Source organism: Callithrix jacchus, chromosome 10, assembly GCF_049354715.1.
Source record: "Callithrix jacchus isolate 240 chromosome 10, calJac240_pri, whole genome shotgun sequence".
NCBI classification, from domain to species: Eukaryota; Metazoa; Chordata; class Mammalia; order Primates; family Cebidae; genus Callithrix; species Callithrix jacchus.
This window is the reverse complement of record NC_133511.1, coordinates 17,443,236-17,461,468: the sequence shown is the minus strand read 5'-3', so window position 1 is coordinate 17,461,468 and position 18,233 is coordinate 17,443,236. Positions and strand designations below refer to the sequence as shown.

At 50.6% G+C, this 18,233-nt stretch overlaps 1 long non-coding RNA gene across 3 annotated transcripts; it reads left to right on the top strand.

The window, feature by feature from the left end:
- Positions 1–1,111: 1,111 nt before the first annotated feature.
- On the top strand, positions 1,112–14,994 carry LOC103796044 (uncharacterized). Of its 3 annotated transcripts, none has more exons than XR_004731038.3 (5): positions 1,112–1,204; positions 3,077–3,523; positions 7,338–9,895; positions 13,043–13,312; positions 13,796–14,994. It is a non-coding gene; the product is annotated as an uncharacterized LOC103796044 (long non-coding RNA). The 3 variants fall into 3 exon arrangements; XR_004731037.3 differs by having other exon boundaries at positions 7,338–12,020; XR_013523071.1 differs by having other exon boundaries at positions 7,338–13,312.
- The last annotated feature ends 3,239 nt before the right edge of the window (positions 14,995–18,233 follow it).

Here is an 18,233-nt window from a genome sequence, read left to right as displayed (position 1 = left end):
AGCCCCCGTCCATGCAGGCAGGGACCCACTGGGACAGCCTCAGCCTGAGATGCTGCCAGGTCGCTCCTGCTACCAGTGCCGGACTCCTAATGCCATCTTTGCTGTGAGTTCGAGGTCGAGGCCGTGCAGGGAGGGATCTGGGAGTTTCTGCATTCAGGAAGGAGCCCGCCTTTCCTCTCCCTCCCTTCACTCAGAGGCCACTAAGGCTGGAGGGATGGTGGGATTCTGGCACCACCTAGTGTCTGGCTTTCTCACCTGGGCTTGCAAGCCGTTGAGGGAGAGGAGGGGAAAACCGGCATGAGAACCAAGCTACCGGAGCAGGAAATGAACAGGGCGTGTTTGGGGGGCCAGAGGCAGGATGGAACCCGCTCCACTTGGGAATTAAGCTCTTCGTCTTAATCCACTGCCCTCAGTCCCTGAAAACCGCCAACCTGTCTACACAGAAGGCTTGAGCAGGGAAGGGTCCTTAGAGAGCAAAACAGACCATCTTCAATTCACAGAAGGGGAAACTGAGGCTCTAAGAAAGGCCGTGGCTTGTCTGGAGTGACATGGCCAGTCTGCATCAGAGCCAGACAAAATTCAGGGCTCCGGCTCCCCTTCCAGGGCTCTTCCCACCACACGGACATCCAAAGGACAGGGAGCGTGGGGCAGGGGTGGACTCCCCGCTGACCACCTGTGGGTTTGGAGAGCTAAGGGGAGAGAGGGAAGGCCCGGAGGTGGGAGGAGAACAGGAGCCATGCAGGGGAAGGCCTGGTGACTTACAACCCAGCACCAAGTCCTTGTGATACCCTGCACCAAATGGGGACTCACTGGTGACGGGGAAAATGTGTTGGCCAAACCCTTAAGCGGAATTTAGTTTTTCCACAAGGGCGTTAGGGGCACACACTTGAGGATGGGAGAAATGAACACAAATGGGGCAGGTCCAGCCAGGGGGGCTTTCGGGAGGAGGAGGCTCCCAACGCCTCTTGGATGTAGCAGCAAGGCAAACAGGAAGACAGGGTATTCCAGACCGGTAGCCCACCCCCAGAGAAGCAAGAGAACTGGAGAAGGGTCACATTTCTAGAACGTTCTAGAATGTTCCATAGAGAGGACCATCCAGTCTGCCACACTCAGAGGGAAATTCCAACTGCTCTGGATGAGTCACTTCCCCTCGATTACCCTTCTTCAAAGGCCTCCCTCCTTGTGAAATGTGAGGCTTTATCAGGTCTGAACCTGGGGGGCTTTTAAAACCACCGTGTACCCAGATTCCCCCAGCCCAGTTGAATGTGAGGCTTTCGGGGTGGCCCATGCAGGCTGAGGCTTAACAAGCCCTATGGCCCCAGGGGGCATTCGGAGGCCTGGAACTTGCTTTCTAGCCAGGGCTCTTGTGAACATTTCCCTTCCCTCTCCAGAAAGGTCACCTGGACTGCCAGTTCCGAACTTTCACTTCACTTTGGGATTTTCCACAATTCAGACCGGCACTGAGTCACAAAAACTACCAAGCCTGGGAAGTGATTGGGTGAATGAATCACACAACGCCTACTACGACAGCCTCCGTCTGAGGGCGCAATCCCCTTTTTGACCACAAGAGAGAGCATGTGGCTTACGCCGAATACTCTCCAATTGCATGTTTTCAACTCAGCCTTTCCAAGGGCCTTGGCCGGGGAGGAGGGGCTCCTGGCTCCTGGCTTCTGACTGGTCAGCCTGGTGCCCTGATTTCCTAGGAAAACCTTCAGCTCTTCTCATTCTGCTGGTTCACACCGCCCCCCACCCCCCCCCACCCCGGTCCCCGCCCTGCCGCCAGGTACAGCACTTGCCTCACTCCAGGGTAATTCTTGGCTGTGGGGTCTTAAGTGATCATCCCTTCCCAGAAGCAGAGACCACGTGTGATCTACGCATCTTCCCCAAAGCCCGGGGAACGTGGACACCTCTCTAACTCCGCAGTCGGAATAAATCAACGACAGTAGGACATGGGGAGGGGCAGAGATGTCAAGGAGGGACGTTTGTGGGGTGGGAGGGGAAAGAGGCTTTGCCTGAGTAGCTGTTCCCAACCCTAGCTGCAGAGAGTCTTCTTCAACTGGTGGGGCATGGGTGGCTGTTCCGCCTCCCCAGGTGAACTCCACGTGGAGCAGAAGATGAAAGTCACAGCCTAGTAGGTGGGCATGGCCAGGTGAGAGAAGAACAGATGAGGGCCCAAAGGAAACTGGACTGTGTCGCCGTCTGGGGAGAGGGCAGATAGCTCTGTCCCGCCAGCAGCCTCACTCAGCCCCCAGGAGACACTTCCAGAGCCCCCAGGCCCAGAGCTGCTGGCCTTGGTCAGTAGGGTTGCAGGGTCTCTGATGAGTCCGCTGAGTCCTGGCCTTCCTCACAGCACCCATGAACAGGAAGAGCTGGGCAGGAAGCCCAGGGAGGGCCAGGAGAATCAGCCTGTGAGCCAGCAGCCAGTCCCACCCCTACCCCTTGCTAACAGGTCCAGTGCCCAAACCCTTCCAGCTTCTGCACAGCTCCAGAGAAAGCCCTGTGGGCATGGGGGCAGGAGGGCTTCTGCCAGGTTCTGGCAGGCACTCCCTGGTTGAGTGGCCTGGACTCACCTGTCAAAGGAATAGAACCTTGGACAGGCTGATCTCTAGCTCCCACAGGCTCATCTCCCGTCCAGGGTGAGGGTGCCCCTGGCATGGGCCTCCAGTGTTTCTAAATGCTTCGGGACATCAGGAGAAATCTCCATCCCGCCCCAGCAGTTCTGAACTCTCTCTGGTACAGGAGGAAGGGAAGGGTGCCCCCCAGAACGGAGCGTCTCCACTGGCACTGCCTCTAGGGAAGGAAGTGGGCTCCCTGGGTAGAGAGGGGTGAGAGTGGAGGGCACCAGGGGTGTTTTGTGCTGAAGACAGGCCCAGGGTGAGGGCGGTGTAGAATCTCCTCCCAGGCTCACGCACTCCAACCTCGCTCTGCTCCGCATGGCAGGGCCGCTGCAGGGGAGATTAGTCCGTCCCTGGTGATCTGAGGCCGAAGGCAGCTGAGCTCTGAACTGCAATTCAGCAGGGGCCTCTGGGGCGGGTAATCTGTGCCTCACCAAGCGCCCATTCTTCATTCCTCACAGGCTGCCTGACAAATGCCTGGCCAGCGGGGATCAGAGGCAAACGCCACTGCAGTTTGGCCCTGTTGTCAGAGCGAGTCACTGGCTGAGAAGATGAATCTGTCCTGGGCCTCAAAGCCAGGGCCGTAGCAGCCTCTCTTCTGGGCACCGAGAAGGCAGTGCTGAGCCCAGGGCTGCACTGGGAGAGACAAGGAGGGGCCCGAGTGTCTCAACCTTGGAAGAAACCTGGACCTCAGACTCAGTGCCCCTCCCAGCTCTGGCTGCAGGCTGTAGACACTTCATTGTCTCCTGCTGAGCGACTGAGGACTTGGGAGGAAATCCTGCTTAGAACTTCAAACCTCCATTCCCAGAGCCGCAACCAGACACTGGAGGGGCAAAGAAGGTGGCATCAGGAGATCATGAGGAGGGTCTCCCCGGGCATGGATGGACCTCCTGCCTGGAGGGGCTCAGGTGAGCTGTGTTCTGTGTTCAGGAGTGGCGGCTCCCCAAGCGCTGTTTTGGCAGATTTCATTTTCAGTTTGTAAGCAGTGGGGCCTCAGATGTGAAGGGAAGGTCAGAATTCAGGGTGCCCTAGCAGGTGCCCCAAGAGGGGCGAGGCACTGGGATTGGTGGTCCCCGTCCCAACAGCACCTGTCAGGGGACCGTGAATCTCCCTGAATTCTGAGCTTCCCTTCACAGGGTGCAGGTGAGAGCAGGTCAGGAGCACTTTTGGAACAGTGGAGGCCCAGCCTGGCCTGTCCCGCTCCCGTGGGTTTGCTGGGCTGCCTGCTGTCACCCTGAGTGACACCCCAATGTTCCTCAGCCGTAGGAGGCCTCCGGTCACCACGGCTCCTACTGTCACTAGATCTCTAAACTTGGTTCCATTTTCAAGAAGTGCTCACAGTCACTTCGCCAAAGGGCTTCTCTGGTGTCACTGAGAGGAATTCCCTCTCATAAGCAGGGCAGCAGGGAGGGTAAAATTGGGGAACATTCTGAGCTGGGGCAGCAATCTGTGGCCCCGGAAGCCTGGGCTGCATGCAGCTCAGCGCAGACCACAATGCGGAAGGGGGAAAATCGGCTTCACGGCCAGCTCTGCCCTTGGCCTGCTGTGTGACCTTGGGAAGGCCCTGGTCTGTCTCTGGACTTGCCTTTGGAAAAAACAGACACAAGATAAAAGTCCCAAGCTTCCGCTCACACGTCAAGGAGCTGTGACTTTTCAGGGGAAGAGGTAAGGGGAGAGCTATGGCTGACCCCCTGCTCCCTCCCGCCCCTTGGATAGCTGTTTTTAGAGCAAAGCTGGCTGCACCCCCACACCCCCTGCAAATACACACTCGCCTCCTCCCCAAGAGAACACAGAGGCGCCCAGCAGGTGATGAAGGCAGACAAAAAGACACACTTGACAAAGCAAAGGAGATGCGGCTGGCTTGGCCCTGAGCCAGGACCATGTTGAATTCTCTTGCGGTCTTTGTTTCCTGAAAGGCCTATCAATCAGTAACTGCGTGTGTGCCAAACCCAGCCCACACGGGAACCTGGTGTCCTCTGCTCTGCAGTAAATCCTACTTCAGGTCTCATGTCCAAGGACCATATGCTCCCAACACAGCTAATAAAATCATCCGGGAGCAGCATGGAGCCTGCAGACAGCTGCCCCAGGGGGCAGGAGTGGGACGGGCCAGGCTGGGCCTCCGTTGTTCCAAGAGTGCTCCCGACCTGCCCTCTCTAGCACCCTCGGCACCTGCCAGGGGGCCCTGAGTCACCCTGAATTCTGAGCTTGCCTTCACATCTGAGGCCCCACTGCTTACAAGCTACATGAAGGCAGGGATTGCATCTCAAAGTTCACCCACCGATCCTACTTGGGGCTGGCATTTAGGAAATCCTGTACTAGAAGATAAACCAGAAGGTTTATGTTCTGTAGTTTCATCAACACTGTTCACTTAAGCTTGTCATAAACACTAATACAGTGTCTGGCACATACGTGATCGTCAACGAAAGTTTGCTGAATAATAAATGACTGAAACACACGCAATGGCCCAACCCAGCAGAAGCCCTGGTGAACACGGCCTCACCCCTCACCTGTTCTACACATCTGTAGTACTTCGTGGTGTACATAGCTCGTTTACACACATGATCCCGTTCAATCTCTTTAGTGAGTTGGATATCACAAGCCCCATCTCGCAGATGAGAAAACTGAGGGTCCGAGACACTGAAGGACTTGCCAAGGGTTGCTGGGTCAGTGACCCAGCCAAGCTCACTCCCACGCCTGTCTAGCCTGCTCCAGCAGCTCTGCCACTGCCCTGCCCCCCTTCGTATCGTTTCCACCACAAAACCTGCGAGGAGGAAAAATCCATCCAGAGAGACCAGTCTTCCAGACCTGTTGGGGATGCCTTAGAGTCGGGAGAGGCGACCTCAGGAATTTGCCTGAGACCCCAGGCTTCACTGCCAGCGCCTCACCTCCCTTTGGGAGCTTAGTACACACATGACCGGTTGACTGGAGGAGTGAATGAGTGTTTGAGATTGTGTGTGCATGTGTGTGAGATTGTGTGTGCACATGTGAATGTGAGTGCATGTGTGTGAGTGTGTGTATATGTGAATGTGAGTGTGTACATGAGTGTTTGAAATCTGTGCGTGTGTGAGATTGTGTGTGCATGTGTGAGATTGTGTGTGCACATGTGAATGTGATGCATTTGTGTGTGTGAATGTGTGTATGTACATGAGTGAAATTGTGTGTGTGAGATTGTGTATGAATGTGTGATTCTGTGAGCACATGTGAATGTGGGTGCACTTGAGTGTGTGTGTGAATGTGAGTGTGAGTGTATGAGTGTTTGAAAGTGTGTGATTGTGTGTGCATGTGAGATTGTGCACATGTGAATGTGAGTACATTTGAGTGTGCGTGAGTGTGTGTGAATGTGTGTATGTACATGAGTTTGAAATTGTGTGTGCATGAGTGTGTGAGATTTTGTGTTCATGTGTGGACATGTGTATATGAGTATGTGTGAATGTGAATGTGTGATTTCTGTGTGTGTGCAATGTGTGTTGCAGAATGTGTGTGAGTGAATGTGTATGTGAGAATGAGTGTGTGTGAATGTATGTGTGAACGTGTGTGTATGTGAGTGTGTGTGTATGTGAACGTGTGTGTGTGTGTTGTGAGTTGCTAGTTGTGCTGGAACTGGGGAGGAGGAGAGCAACCCAGGAGGGTGAGTGGGTGGACCTGGCATCTGGACCCTGTGCAGCGATTCGGCCTCCTCAGCTGAGAACGTCCCCTCCAGCATTTCCTAGAGGTTGGCAAGGACACAGGCTGGGGCAGGGGGTGAGCCCAGACTCCGGCGTCAACTGCGAGGCATGATAGGGGTGAAGCGCAGGGCCTGCGTAGTGGAGAATTTGAATGGCCGCCGTCTATGTGGACTCACAACAGCCGGCGGCGCCACCATTCCGTCCTGTGGCACTAGAGGGAGGCAGACACCAGGTTCCCTGTGTGGAGGCCTGGTTCCTTCCGTGGAGGACGGCAGAGACTTACCCAGCAGTGGACCAGGGAGTTGGGATGTCCTCTCCAGCTGTCAGAGCCACGCCCAAGGAGCCAGGCACAGTGAGGAGGAGGGCTCCCCACTTCCCACAGCTCCCACCCTTCCCACACTGCACTTACCACTAGTGCAGCCGCAACAGCTGACCTCCAGGACCCACCCCACCCTGGAGCTCGGCACAGAGCTTTTCTCCAAATGAGGCAAGACTTCTCCTAAGCCTGGGGTCTCAGGCAAACTCCTGAGGTCGCCTCTCCCGACTCTGAGGCATCCCTAACAGATCTGAAGACTGGTCTCTCTGAATGGATTTTTCCTCCTCGAAGGTTTTGTGGTGGAAATGATATGAAGGGGGGCAGGGCAGTGGCAGAGCTGCTGGAGCAGGCTAGACAGGCGTGGGAGTGAGCTTGGCTGGGTCACTGACCAACTGGGCAACCCTGGGCAAGTCCTTCAGTGTCTCAGAGCCTCAGTTTTCTCATCTGCGAAATGGGGCTTATGATACCCAACTCATTAAAGAGGTTGAACGGGATCATGTGTGTAAACGAGCTATGTACACCGAAAAGTACTACGGATGCATAGAACGGGTGAGGGGTGAGGCCGTGTTCACCAAGGCTTCTGCCGGTTTGGGCCATTGCGTGTGTTTCAGTGATTTATTATTCAGCAAACTTTCGTTGATGATAAAGCATGTGCCAGACACTGTATTAGTGTTTTTGACAAGCTTAAGTGAACTGTGTTTATGAAACTACAGAACATAAACCTTCTGGTTTATCTTCTAGTCCAGGATTTCCCAAAAGCCAGCCCCAAGACCTGTGCTAAGCTTCTTACATCCAAATACTGGGAAATAGAAAATACAGATCGCAGATTCTGTAACATGGGATCTCTCTCTCCCTTCTCCTCACCTGTGCCTGCGTGCATGTGTGGCTGTGTGGATTGGGAGCCACTGAGACCCAGAGATGGCAAATGCTCTCAGCGGACAGCATGTCCCCTGCCAGGGGCTTCAGGCATGTACCTATTAACTTTTCTGGAGGGGCGGGACAGCCACGGTCTCAGGTGTTTAAAATCTCTTAAAGGTTTGACCCATAGGAATGTGTCAGCAGAGTGCTAAGAATATGGAGTCAGAAGGCCTTCTAATTTCATATTCTGTCACTTAGTGGCTCCGTCATTTATTGGCAGCATAATTTTCAGCAAGTCACTTGCTTTCTGAAGCCTCAATTTCCTCATCTATAAAATGGGGATATTGATGCCTGTCTTGCTGTGGAATCTTCATGTGAGCATATTTTGAAAACCACAGGCCAGGCACGGTGGCTCACACCTGTAATGCCAGCACTTTGGGAGGCCAAGGCAGATGGATCACAAGGTCAGGAGTTTGAGGCCAGCCAGGCCAATGTAGTAAAACCCCATCTCTACTAAAAATGCAAAAATTAGCAGGGCATGGTGGCAGGCGCCTGTAGTCCCAGCTACTTGGGAGGCAGAGGTGTGATAACTGCTTGAACCCAGAGACGGAGGTTTCAGTGAGCTGACATCACACCTTTGTACTCCAGCCTGGGCGACAGAGTGAGATTCCGTCAAAAAAAAGAAAACTGCAAAGCTCCACTTTTTAACCCCGATGAAATCCAGAACCAGACTGACTTTTCAAAGGAGAAACCTTTCAGGCTGAATTTTCTTCCACTTCTTCCAAGTCCAGCTGTATCTCATATTGAAAGATGATCTCCATGGAGGAGCCCCCATCCCGCCCAAAGGTTTCTCGTACTCAGTCTTTGGGCGACACCTGCTGGCCGTAGCAGGTACTGTGTCCTCCTGTAGCTAAACAGCTCTGCGGAGGAAGCTTACCCATCTCCTTAGACATTCGCAGCCACGCTGCAGGTCAGTGTTCTAGTCCCACTTCTACAGATCAAAAAGGTGAGACTTGGTCCTCCCAGCTCATGAGAGGTGCAGTGAATCTCTCACTCCAGGTTCTTGGCTCCATCTCATCCCTACTTCTTGCTCTTAGGCTGGACGGAGTGGGGAGTCCTTTGCCTGGGAGGAGGACAACTCCCCACCCCCCAAATCATCCTAAAGTAGGCACTGGGATTAGGAGCAAGGTCAGGGTTGAAGCCAGGACAGGTCAGGTTGTCCCTGTGTCAACAGCCCCACCAGGAAGCGCACCACATCCAGTTGTTCCCCATCTGCAGAACAACCAGACGGATGGCCAGGACATCAGTGATACAAATTCACTCTGAGGAGGCAGAGAGATGTCATTTGGCCAGGCTGTGTGGTGAGGAGCTGGGGACAGGCTGCCCCCTGAGCCTGTTGCCTCCGTGCCCCCTGTGTGGGGCCGTGGCTAGCCTGAAATCCCGTGCGTGGCTTGGGGGCAGTGGCTGCACCTGGCCAAGGAAGTGAAACATATTGTGATTGAGAATGAGAATTTGGCCTCATCCTTGAGAGATGCACACAGACTGATCAATGCATGAAATTGTATAACATATGAAATTTGCTTCAGAAAAATTCGCGGTGATGGGAGCAGGGGCACGGATGAATCAAAACTGGTTGCAAGTCAACTATTATATCATCTGGGAAATAAAGGCATAGCGATTAGTTATATATACTATTCTCCCTACTTTTGTATATGCTTGAGATTCTCCATGTTCAAACTTTCTAAAAAATGAAACAGCAGAAACACTACCACCACCACCAAAGTCAATACAAAGAAAGATAACTCGAAATTAGACTGCCTTGAGCATCTGATGTGGTATGAATTGGACAAGTTAATTTCTCTATGCCTCAGTTTCATTGTCTTTAAAATGGGGATGGTAATAATCATACCAGTCTTAAGGGTTGTTTTGAGATTCTGCATCTGGAGTAATTAGCACAGTGCTGACCCCACAGCAAGCTCTGAATTATAATCATTGTTATTAGTAGGAGTCCAGGGTTCTGGTTATAATTTGCCAAAAGAAGAGGCTGCTTTAGCTGATGCAGACAAACAGTTCATCAGCCCAGCTCAGAGTTCAGACCGAGGAGTCTTTGAGGGCACAGCCCTGAGCTGCCACGTGCTGGGCGTATGGGTGGCTCAGATGGGTAGACACACACCATAGAGTCAGGCTTTCCTTAGACCCTGTAGGGAGGCCTTCTCCCTGCCTCTCTGCATATTCTTCCCATTATTCAAGCCCAACTCGCACCCACTTGATTTTTGCTGACCATTCCTTTCTCTGAGTTTAAGCAGCTCTCTTCACAGATGCATCGTACCTCTGCCCTAGGTGAGACTGTAAATGTCATCAAACCCAGCCACATCATCATAGCGTCATTCGACAGTCATCAAAGACCTGCCTTGGGTGGTGAGGATGGAGTGGTGAGCAAGGTGGGCAAGAGACGGAGGACAACACGGACTGGGAGGGAGGTAAACACCACTTAGCCAGGAGGTCAGGAGCCCTGGACCTAAGCCCTGACTTTGCCATGTGACCTGGGATGCCCTTCATCTGCTGGCCACTGTTTCCTTCTGGATGGGACAAGGCACTTGCAGGAGATGCTCCCCAGGTCCCTTCACACTCTAACCTGCTGACTCTGAGCATGTAGGTCTCCCTGTGTTGCTCTTTAAACATCTTCCTCACTGGAGTGCAAGCTTCCTGAGGGCAGGAACTCTGTGCTAGACTTTCCAGAGATCCGGGAGCTCCTTGCATGGGGGCTGGGTACAAGTGTGGGCCAGAAACAGTGAAAGAACAGAGTTTTTAACCGGGAGAGGTGGGAAATGGATCCCAAAAAAACCTCATACTGTACCACTTGGAGATTGACGATGGCCCACCAGCATGTTAAAGCCTGCAGTAAAAAAAAAAAACAAAAGCAACTCCCACAAAAACCTATTTACCTTTGATGATTCCAGTGTTTTCCAAACCTATTTGACCATAAATCAGTTTTCGCACCTGACTCATTACCTTCTCATGAAACACTTGTGAAATGTTATATTAGATCTTTTTGCGTTTTCAGTCGGGTTTATTAAAAACAAGGTCAAGTTTGGCAAAGATGCTAGGTTTCAATGTCATCGTGGCCTGAAATGGGACCTCATTACTGCATTCTTAGCTGAGCTCTGCCACCCTCACTGGGGCTGGGCTAGGATCTTAGAAGACATGCTCAGTCACCTGTTCTATAAGTACAATTTGACCCAGGCAACACCTCATTTCCCAACATTCGCCAGATGATGAGTGGGATCATGTTTTCTCTCAAATAATCCACCTTAGGATTACAGGCCGAGGAGCCCAGTTCAGTAGAAGTTCATGGGAAACTGGCCCAAACTGGCATGTCAGTCCGACAAACACCGCGCAACAGTAGGAGAAGATCAGGTGCCTGGACTGGAGCTGCTAACACCTCATCTGTATTCATGAGTCTATTCCGTTTTAAGAGACATTTTTTTTTTTTCTTTTTTGAGACAGACTCTGTCTCCCAGTCTGGAGTATAGTGGTGAATCACAGCTCACTACATCCTTGACCCCCTAGGCTCAGGCAATCCCCCCACCTCAGCCTCCCAAGTAGCTGGGACTACTGGCATGTACCACCATGCCCGGCAGGTGGAATTTCTCCTGGTCAGAGTGGCTGGGGGGCTTACTGGCATTTTGTAGTGACTCCTGGACTTTGAGGAGGGTCTTGGGTGTCCAAGTAGTGGCCAGTCACGGCGACAGTACGGATGCTGCCTTGCAGAGCCACCGTGGAAGGCATTAGGGCAGCACTGGGTGGTCTCCCGTCCTGAGATCCTCCAGCGCATAGACTGGCAAGTCCAGCCCATGGTGAAATGGCCAGACTTTTTAGGAAGAGGACTTTCAAATATAAGTTCAACTTTCATCATCTAAGTCAAGGTCACCCTCATGGGCCTGGGCCTTGACCTTCTCTTTTCTGGGGAGCAAAGTCTCTTCAAGGGAGCTAGCACTTTTAAGTACCTTCTGTGTGACCAGCACTGTACAAATAAATACATGATTGACATACAGACTCAAGACCTCTGAGGCAAGAGGGGAGCCCTGGTCAGAATCCAGAGAACCTGGTCCCCAGCCTCAGCGTGACCCAAGGAAAGTTCCCGCAATGGATTCAGGTTTTGCAGGGCCGGAAGCTTAGACCATTGAGGAGAACCTCTCTAAGGTAAACAATACGCAATTATGATTACAAAATTAGGTACAGATATGATTGTTAATTTAGAATGATAAAAAGAAATTGCAACAAGTTATAAATCTCAAAAAAACTGACCAATGCCATCATGAAATCCAGACAGATACATAATATTTGTATTAACTAAATGCCTGACACAACTCGAAAATGCTTTCCAAATTAAAAAAAATTTTTTTACATTACTTCTGCTCACAGCTTTACATGGGCTGGCTTCTGGCTCCATGCATTTCAACCCTTGTCTCTCCTGTGCCTACACACATCTCTGGTACAGACATCTGAGGCCACAGTTATACTGTGATACAACTCTGGCTCTGCAGCTTCATGTTGCAAAGCGTGGTGAGTGGGCCCAGCTGGTGGTAGGAATTCCTGCAAGCCATTCCCTACCCTGGGAGTACATGCGTGGCCCGTGAACCACTTCAATACACTCCGCCAATCCCAAGCCAGAGTCAGATCCACCCAAGATGTTCACCAGACCCACTGAGAAACCAGAGCGGAAAAGGGTAGCAGCTGTGATTGACTGCAGTTCACCTATATTATTCTACAGTTTTTGGCTTTTTTTTGAGACAGAGTCTCACTTGGTCACCCAGGCTGGAATGCAGTGGCTCCATCTCGGCTCACTGTAACCTCCACCTCCTGGGTTCAAGCGATTCTCCTGCCGCAGCCTCCTAAGTAGCTGGGACTACAGGTGCACACCACCACACCTGGCTAATTTTTGTATTTTTTTTTTTTTTTTTTTTTTTTGAGACGGAGTTTCGCTCTTGTTACCCAGGCTGGAGTGCAATGGCGCAATCTCGGCTCACCGCAACCTCCGCCTCCTGGGCTCAGGCAATTCTCCTGCCTCAGCCTCCCGAGTAGCTGGGATTACAGGCACGTGCCACCATGCCCAGCTAATTTTTTGTATTTTTAGTAGAGATGGGGTTTCACCATGTTGACCTGGATGGTCTCAATCTCTTGACCTTGTGATCCACCCATCTCGGCCTCCCAAAGTGCTGGGATTACAGGCGTGAGCCACCGCGCCCCGCCCTAATTTTTGTATTTTTAGTAGAGACGGAGTTTTCCCATTTTGGCCAGGCTGGTCTCGAACTCCTGACCTCGGGTATCCGCCCACCTCAGCCTCCCAAAGTGCTGGGATTACAGGCATGAGCCACTGAGCCCAGCAGCAAATCTTTCAATATCTGACCATGTGAACACATGACTAGGGCCCTAAAGGACCCTGAAGCTTGAGCTGTGTAAGCGTCACAGTATAAGCATCTCTAATCTGCCTCTGGGACCCCTCTGACTTTCAGTCTTTTCATCTCTATAATGATCAAAACAAATTCTAACATATGTAACCACATTTTTTTTTTTATGAGAATCAGAAATGGATGAAGACATAAAGCTTCTGGAACCTAAAAATGCTGCCTACAGGGTCACGATGACGACCCTGAAGACCACAGTGACGTGGGCTGTGCAGGAACCCCCTGGACTTCTTTGGTTTTGGGGGTCAGCACTCCTACGGGGTCTAATGTCCTGCCAAAAGCTTGCCCTTAGAGACCAGAAACTCTAATACGAGACCTTCCAAGCTTAAGGCTTTGATCCCAGTTAAATGACATCTCTCTGGAAGGCATGGCACGTGAGGCTGTAATCAGGTATGTGTTACCTTGTGAGAATGAGCCTGTCTGGTCATTAAATCAACATTTACTGAGTGCTCTCCTAGTGCCAGGAGGCACCAGGCTAGGGGTTGTAGGTTCAAATCGAAAGGGTAGGAGCCCAGTATCTAGAAGAGGAGAAAAGTCAGACACGTGCATAAATAGCCACAATTCAAGACAAAGGGCTAAGACCCATGGGCCAAGCAGATGTCTGAGGTAGGGGGAGCCCAGAGGAGGCCTGGCCAGGGATAACTGGGGGTGTCTGACTAGGCCCTGCTGAATGGGAAGCCTCAAACAAGTTAAAAAGGGGGCACTGGTTACTTGAGAAAGGTGAAGGTTTTCCAGTGTAGGAAACACTTCCATAAATTTGATAAGCATATTTGTGAGTGACCCATGAGTCAAAAGAAATGCAGGAAGACTTGGGAAGCCAGCAAATTTAGCTCCACTCATTGCACTTTCCTTTTTTTTTTCTGTCTCTCATAGTTTCCAGACCTTCTACCCCACCACTCCCCAGAGAGAAACGTGACAATGAGCTTTAGCTCCGTAGAATCTGGACTTCACAGACCCTCTCTGGGTTGGCTTCTCAATCAATTTCAGAGCTGTGAGCTGAGAAGAAATAGCAGGAGAGAGGCCACAGTTATTCAGGAAACTCCTGTCTTGCTGGGGGCTTCCACAGCCCCTGACCAACCATCCCGGGGGCACTGCTGAGAGAGCAGCCTGAACAACGGCAGAGACCCCAGAGACTGCATCTGTACGGTGGGAGCCCCGGGGCTTTAAACCCTTTGCTCCAGTGATCTTAAAGCCATAATATGATAATCCAAACTGATGAGAGAGTAAGTGGCAAGCATACCGAGACATCTCATGAGCCCAGCAGACAGAATTTTGGTGTGAGGAGCACCTGGGTAGTTTAATGACACATGCTGTTTTTTCTATACAGGCGTCATAGTCTATGAATTGCAACAATTCATCCTATCTCAAGAAGATGGAGGTATTTTAGATATATGTGTATATATTTGAAGTCAAAACTGTTTATTTTGCATAAGTGTTTTTGTGTCTATTAGTTTCTGAATATCTGTGTATAAAAGCTTTCGTTGCTTTGCCTGCGTACATTCTTGGATATGCACATATGCGCCTGTGCGGGGTGGGATGGGGCCATGTGTGTATTTGTTTGCATTTTCCCTGCTTTGGTCTTAGGAAGGGACCTTGCTGATCATCCTAGCCCGACTCTTTCACCTCACTGGTGAAGAAATTGAAGTCCACAAGGTCAAGGTGACTTGTCACAGGTCACACAGCCGGCTATGGAGACAGAAATGAGGCAAGAACCTAGGATTTCAATTTGTGGATGAGCACCCTTTCTATAATATTAAAATCAATTATAAACCTGGGGGAGGGAAGGAGGGAGATCCTTTTATTTTCCTCCCCCAATCGATACATAAGTACTAAGAAGCTCAATCTTGAATTAGCTGTAGAATACCAAAAGTTAAGTTTTTCACACTGACCTGGTTCAGTATTGATTCCTTTTATGAAAACCCTATTTATACTCAAGTTGTCAAAGAATTCCAGAGGGCACATGAAGCCTTTGTTAAAATAATTATATGCCTTTGTTTTTGAAGAAAAGTATCCAAAATATATAAGCTTATTGTTTGAGTTAAACAATAAAAACATCTGTTGTTTCTCATGAAGCCTCTAGTCTTAATATAACATGGCAAAATAATACCCCTAAATATCCATGATTAACCTGAATTGGAGAGGGCCCACCTCCCAGTGACTTTGCAGAGCTGTTTCAACTGGCATTGGTTAAAAAAAAAAAAAAAAAAAAGCACAAAAGCAAAAATATAGACAGATTATCACCCAGCGTTCTGAGTGCAAGAAAATATTGAACCTCATCACTGGTTTGAAATGGATAGGGTGTCCCTACTAGAAATGAATCCCACAAATTTGAGGCTAAAAAAAAAATGGAGCATATGCCTAGGTGCCAATGCAGAGTTTCTGGATTGTGTTCAAATCACATTTAAGCACAGGTGTGCCTGTCATTAAGTGTTTATGTTTACCTGCACACATGAATGTTTGCCTGGGCAAATGTGTTTGTTCTCACTCTGGCATGCATATATGTGTGTGTGTGTGTGTGTGCGCGTGTGTGAAGATTTCCATCTAATTTTGGGAATGGCTCCTTCTATAAAAATAAAACATATCCCCTCCAAAATGTCAGCTGGAGGGGGTGCTGTCAGGGTTTAAAGTGGCCATGGGGTGGAACATACCACCTGACTCTTCCCTAGAGTTTCATTTTCCCTTGGGATTTTCTGGCGTGCCGGCTCACCCACCCCTAATACAACTCCTATTGAGGAGAAGACTTCTGAATACATCTGAACCAACCTGTCATTTTCAAAGATGTTTTCCTAGATACTAAGGAGGAACAAAATCAATGGGAAACACAAAAAGCATACGGGCTGACCTGCCTGTTTTCCTGGTCCTTCTTTTGTTAGCCATGTCTCCAGGCCCTCCCAGCCTCAATGTGTACCTTCCGTGTTTCTGTAGATTCTTGCCTGGATTCCCAGCTCCTTGGGTCTGGCCTTGTCACATCACGGAATGCACAATATCATCCCAACATTCCCCCAGTGGAGCTGTCCCCTCCTCCCAGCTTCCACAGGTCAAGGTCCTTGTGAGCAAAGCCCCTCCCATTCATCATAGTTACCTATGCTCACTAGGTGCCAGCCATGGGGCTTGTCTTAGTTAATCCTCACCTTCCCAGGAAGATATTGGGGATGTCTCCATTCCACTGGTAAGGAAACTGCAGACTGGCACACATAAATTTCCCAAGGCACACAGCTAGTAAGTGGCAGAGCTGGGCTGAGAACTCATCTCTTGCGGTTTCCAAAACCAGGCTCCTAATCATGACATTAGAAAGCTCCCTTTTGCCAGAGGGGGGTCCCAGGTCCGCTCTCCCCACCTGACCATCTATTTCCACACAGATGTCTTCTCTGAGGACAGCCAGGCTGCAGTCACCAGCACAATGAATGACCTGGCCCTTCAGATGACACATAGGCTGTGGTTCTTTAAAGGCCCCTGAGTGTAACTAGCATAAAACCTCCTACACTCAGGTTGCAGGGGATACTTGGGGTGGATGCGAAAAGGAGGGTCATCCTCTACTTCCAGTGTGTGGGGCACGGAGCAGCTGTGCTGATACCCCCAGGCCCACTCGGATCTCCTGCCAGCAGACAGCAGCCCCTTTCATCCTGTCTGCCCCAGCAGTTTATTTTAGGCATGGCTTGACCGGGTGCTCTGGGTCAATAGGCTTAGTTTTAAATAACTGGATTCCTCTCAATGACCGTCCCCTTTAGAAGGGAAGGGGCATGGTAGAAGAATGAGCCAGGAGGCTGGGGGCAGTGAGAGATGGGAGCTAAGACAGAAGACTGGAAACGTGTGGGCTCTGTTGCTCCCTGCGTGACCTGGGGCAGGCTTATGGCTTCCCCACTCTGGGCCTCAGTTTCCTCATCTGTAAAGCAGAAGATCGATCTACATCATCTCAAACACCCCCTGCAGTCTGTTCCCCCCATCTCTGTTCTATGCCTGTGTTTCCAGATGACAAAACCCCTCATGAAAATTGTTTCAGGGTGGTGATTTCACATGAAGGAGGTGAGCTGCCAAGGGAAGCAGCAGCTTGCAGAGCAAGCTCTGCTCTGGAGTTCGGAGACCTGGGTTCTAGTCTTGTTTCTGATACAAACTTGGTGGCCTTGAACAAGCTAAGCCCCGATTTCTCACCTGTTTAAAGGATGAACCTTGAAAACATTGTGTTGAGTGAAATAAGCCGAGCATAAAAGGAAGGGATACATGTTTTATGATTCCACTTATGAGGTACCTAGAATAAGCAACTGCATAGAGATGGAAAGTGGCATGGTGGTTGCCAGGAACTGGGGTGGCTGCCAGGAAGGGGAGTTATTATTTAATGGGTGCAGGGTTGTTTGGGATGAGGAAAAATTTTGGAAATGGGAAGTGGTGGTGGTTGCACATCGTGAATGTATTTAATGCCATAGAATAATACACTTCAAGTGGTTTAAATGGTAAATTTTATGTTGTGTATATTTTAACATATAAAAACACACACTTTTCAAAATTTAGTTAAAATTTCTAGGGATATTTTGACAAAACCTGGGAGTGAGGAGTCCCAATTCTCCTGCGTGATCTTAGGCCACGCATTTCAGAGAAGCAAATTTTCTTCCTCTGGCAAATGCAGCTGGCCAGTGGCCCCCTTCTCTCCCTCCAACCCTCGCACGCCACACCTTAGAATGTTTCCAGGTACAGCCAAGTTGCCAGGGCATATTCAGAGCAGCTTCCCTGACCCTGCAAAGGGAGGTCCAGTCCTGGCTCATAGGCCATTCTCAGAGGTACCCGGATCCCTTCTCTGGGTTCTGTGACCCCTTATTTTGAAATGAAGACAAAAGGAGGGCTTGCCCACTGTATTGACCTTTTACTGCAGACCTGGCTCGGCCGTGCCTGCATCCCCAGTGCCTGAGCCGGTGCCTGACATAGCAGGTGTTCAACATTCATTTGGTCACTGAGAAGACACGGTCACACCAGTCCTATTCTGTGTCAACTTCACAAAGATGAGTATAAGGAATAAGCCAATTTCTGACAGGCAAGAAAACAATAGGGGTGGGTAGGTGAAGATAAAGGATACACAGGTAGACATCAAATGGTTCATTGCAAATAGTTGTTTAAATAGTCACAATGCGCCAAGTGCTGAGGAAAAATCGAACAGAGTGCCAGGGGGTGGCCGGAGTTAGCTGTGGCTCTCCGGAGGGCAGGTTTGCGGAAGTCAGGAGGGGTTGGAAGGGAAGCTACGAACTTTAGGGCGGGGAGTAGCCCAGATAGCACTGGAGAGCCTGGGATTCTACCCAGAGCGTCCGTGCTGCTCCCAGGGGGG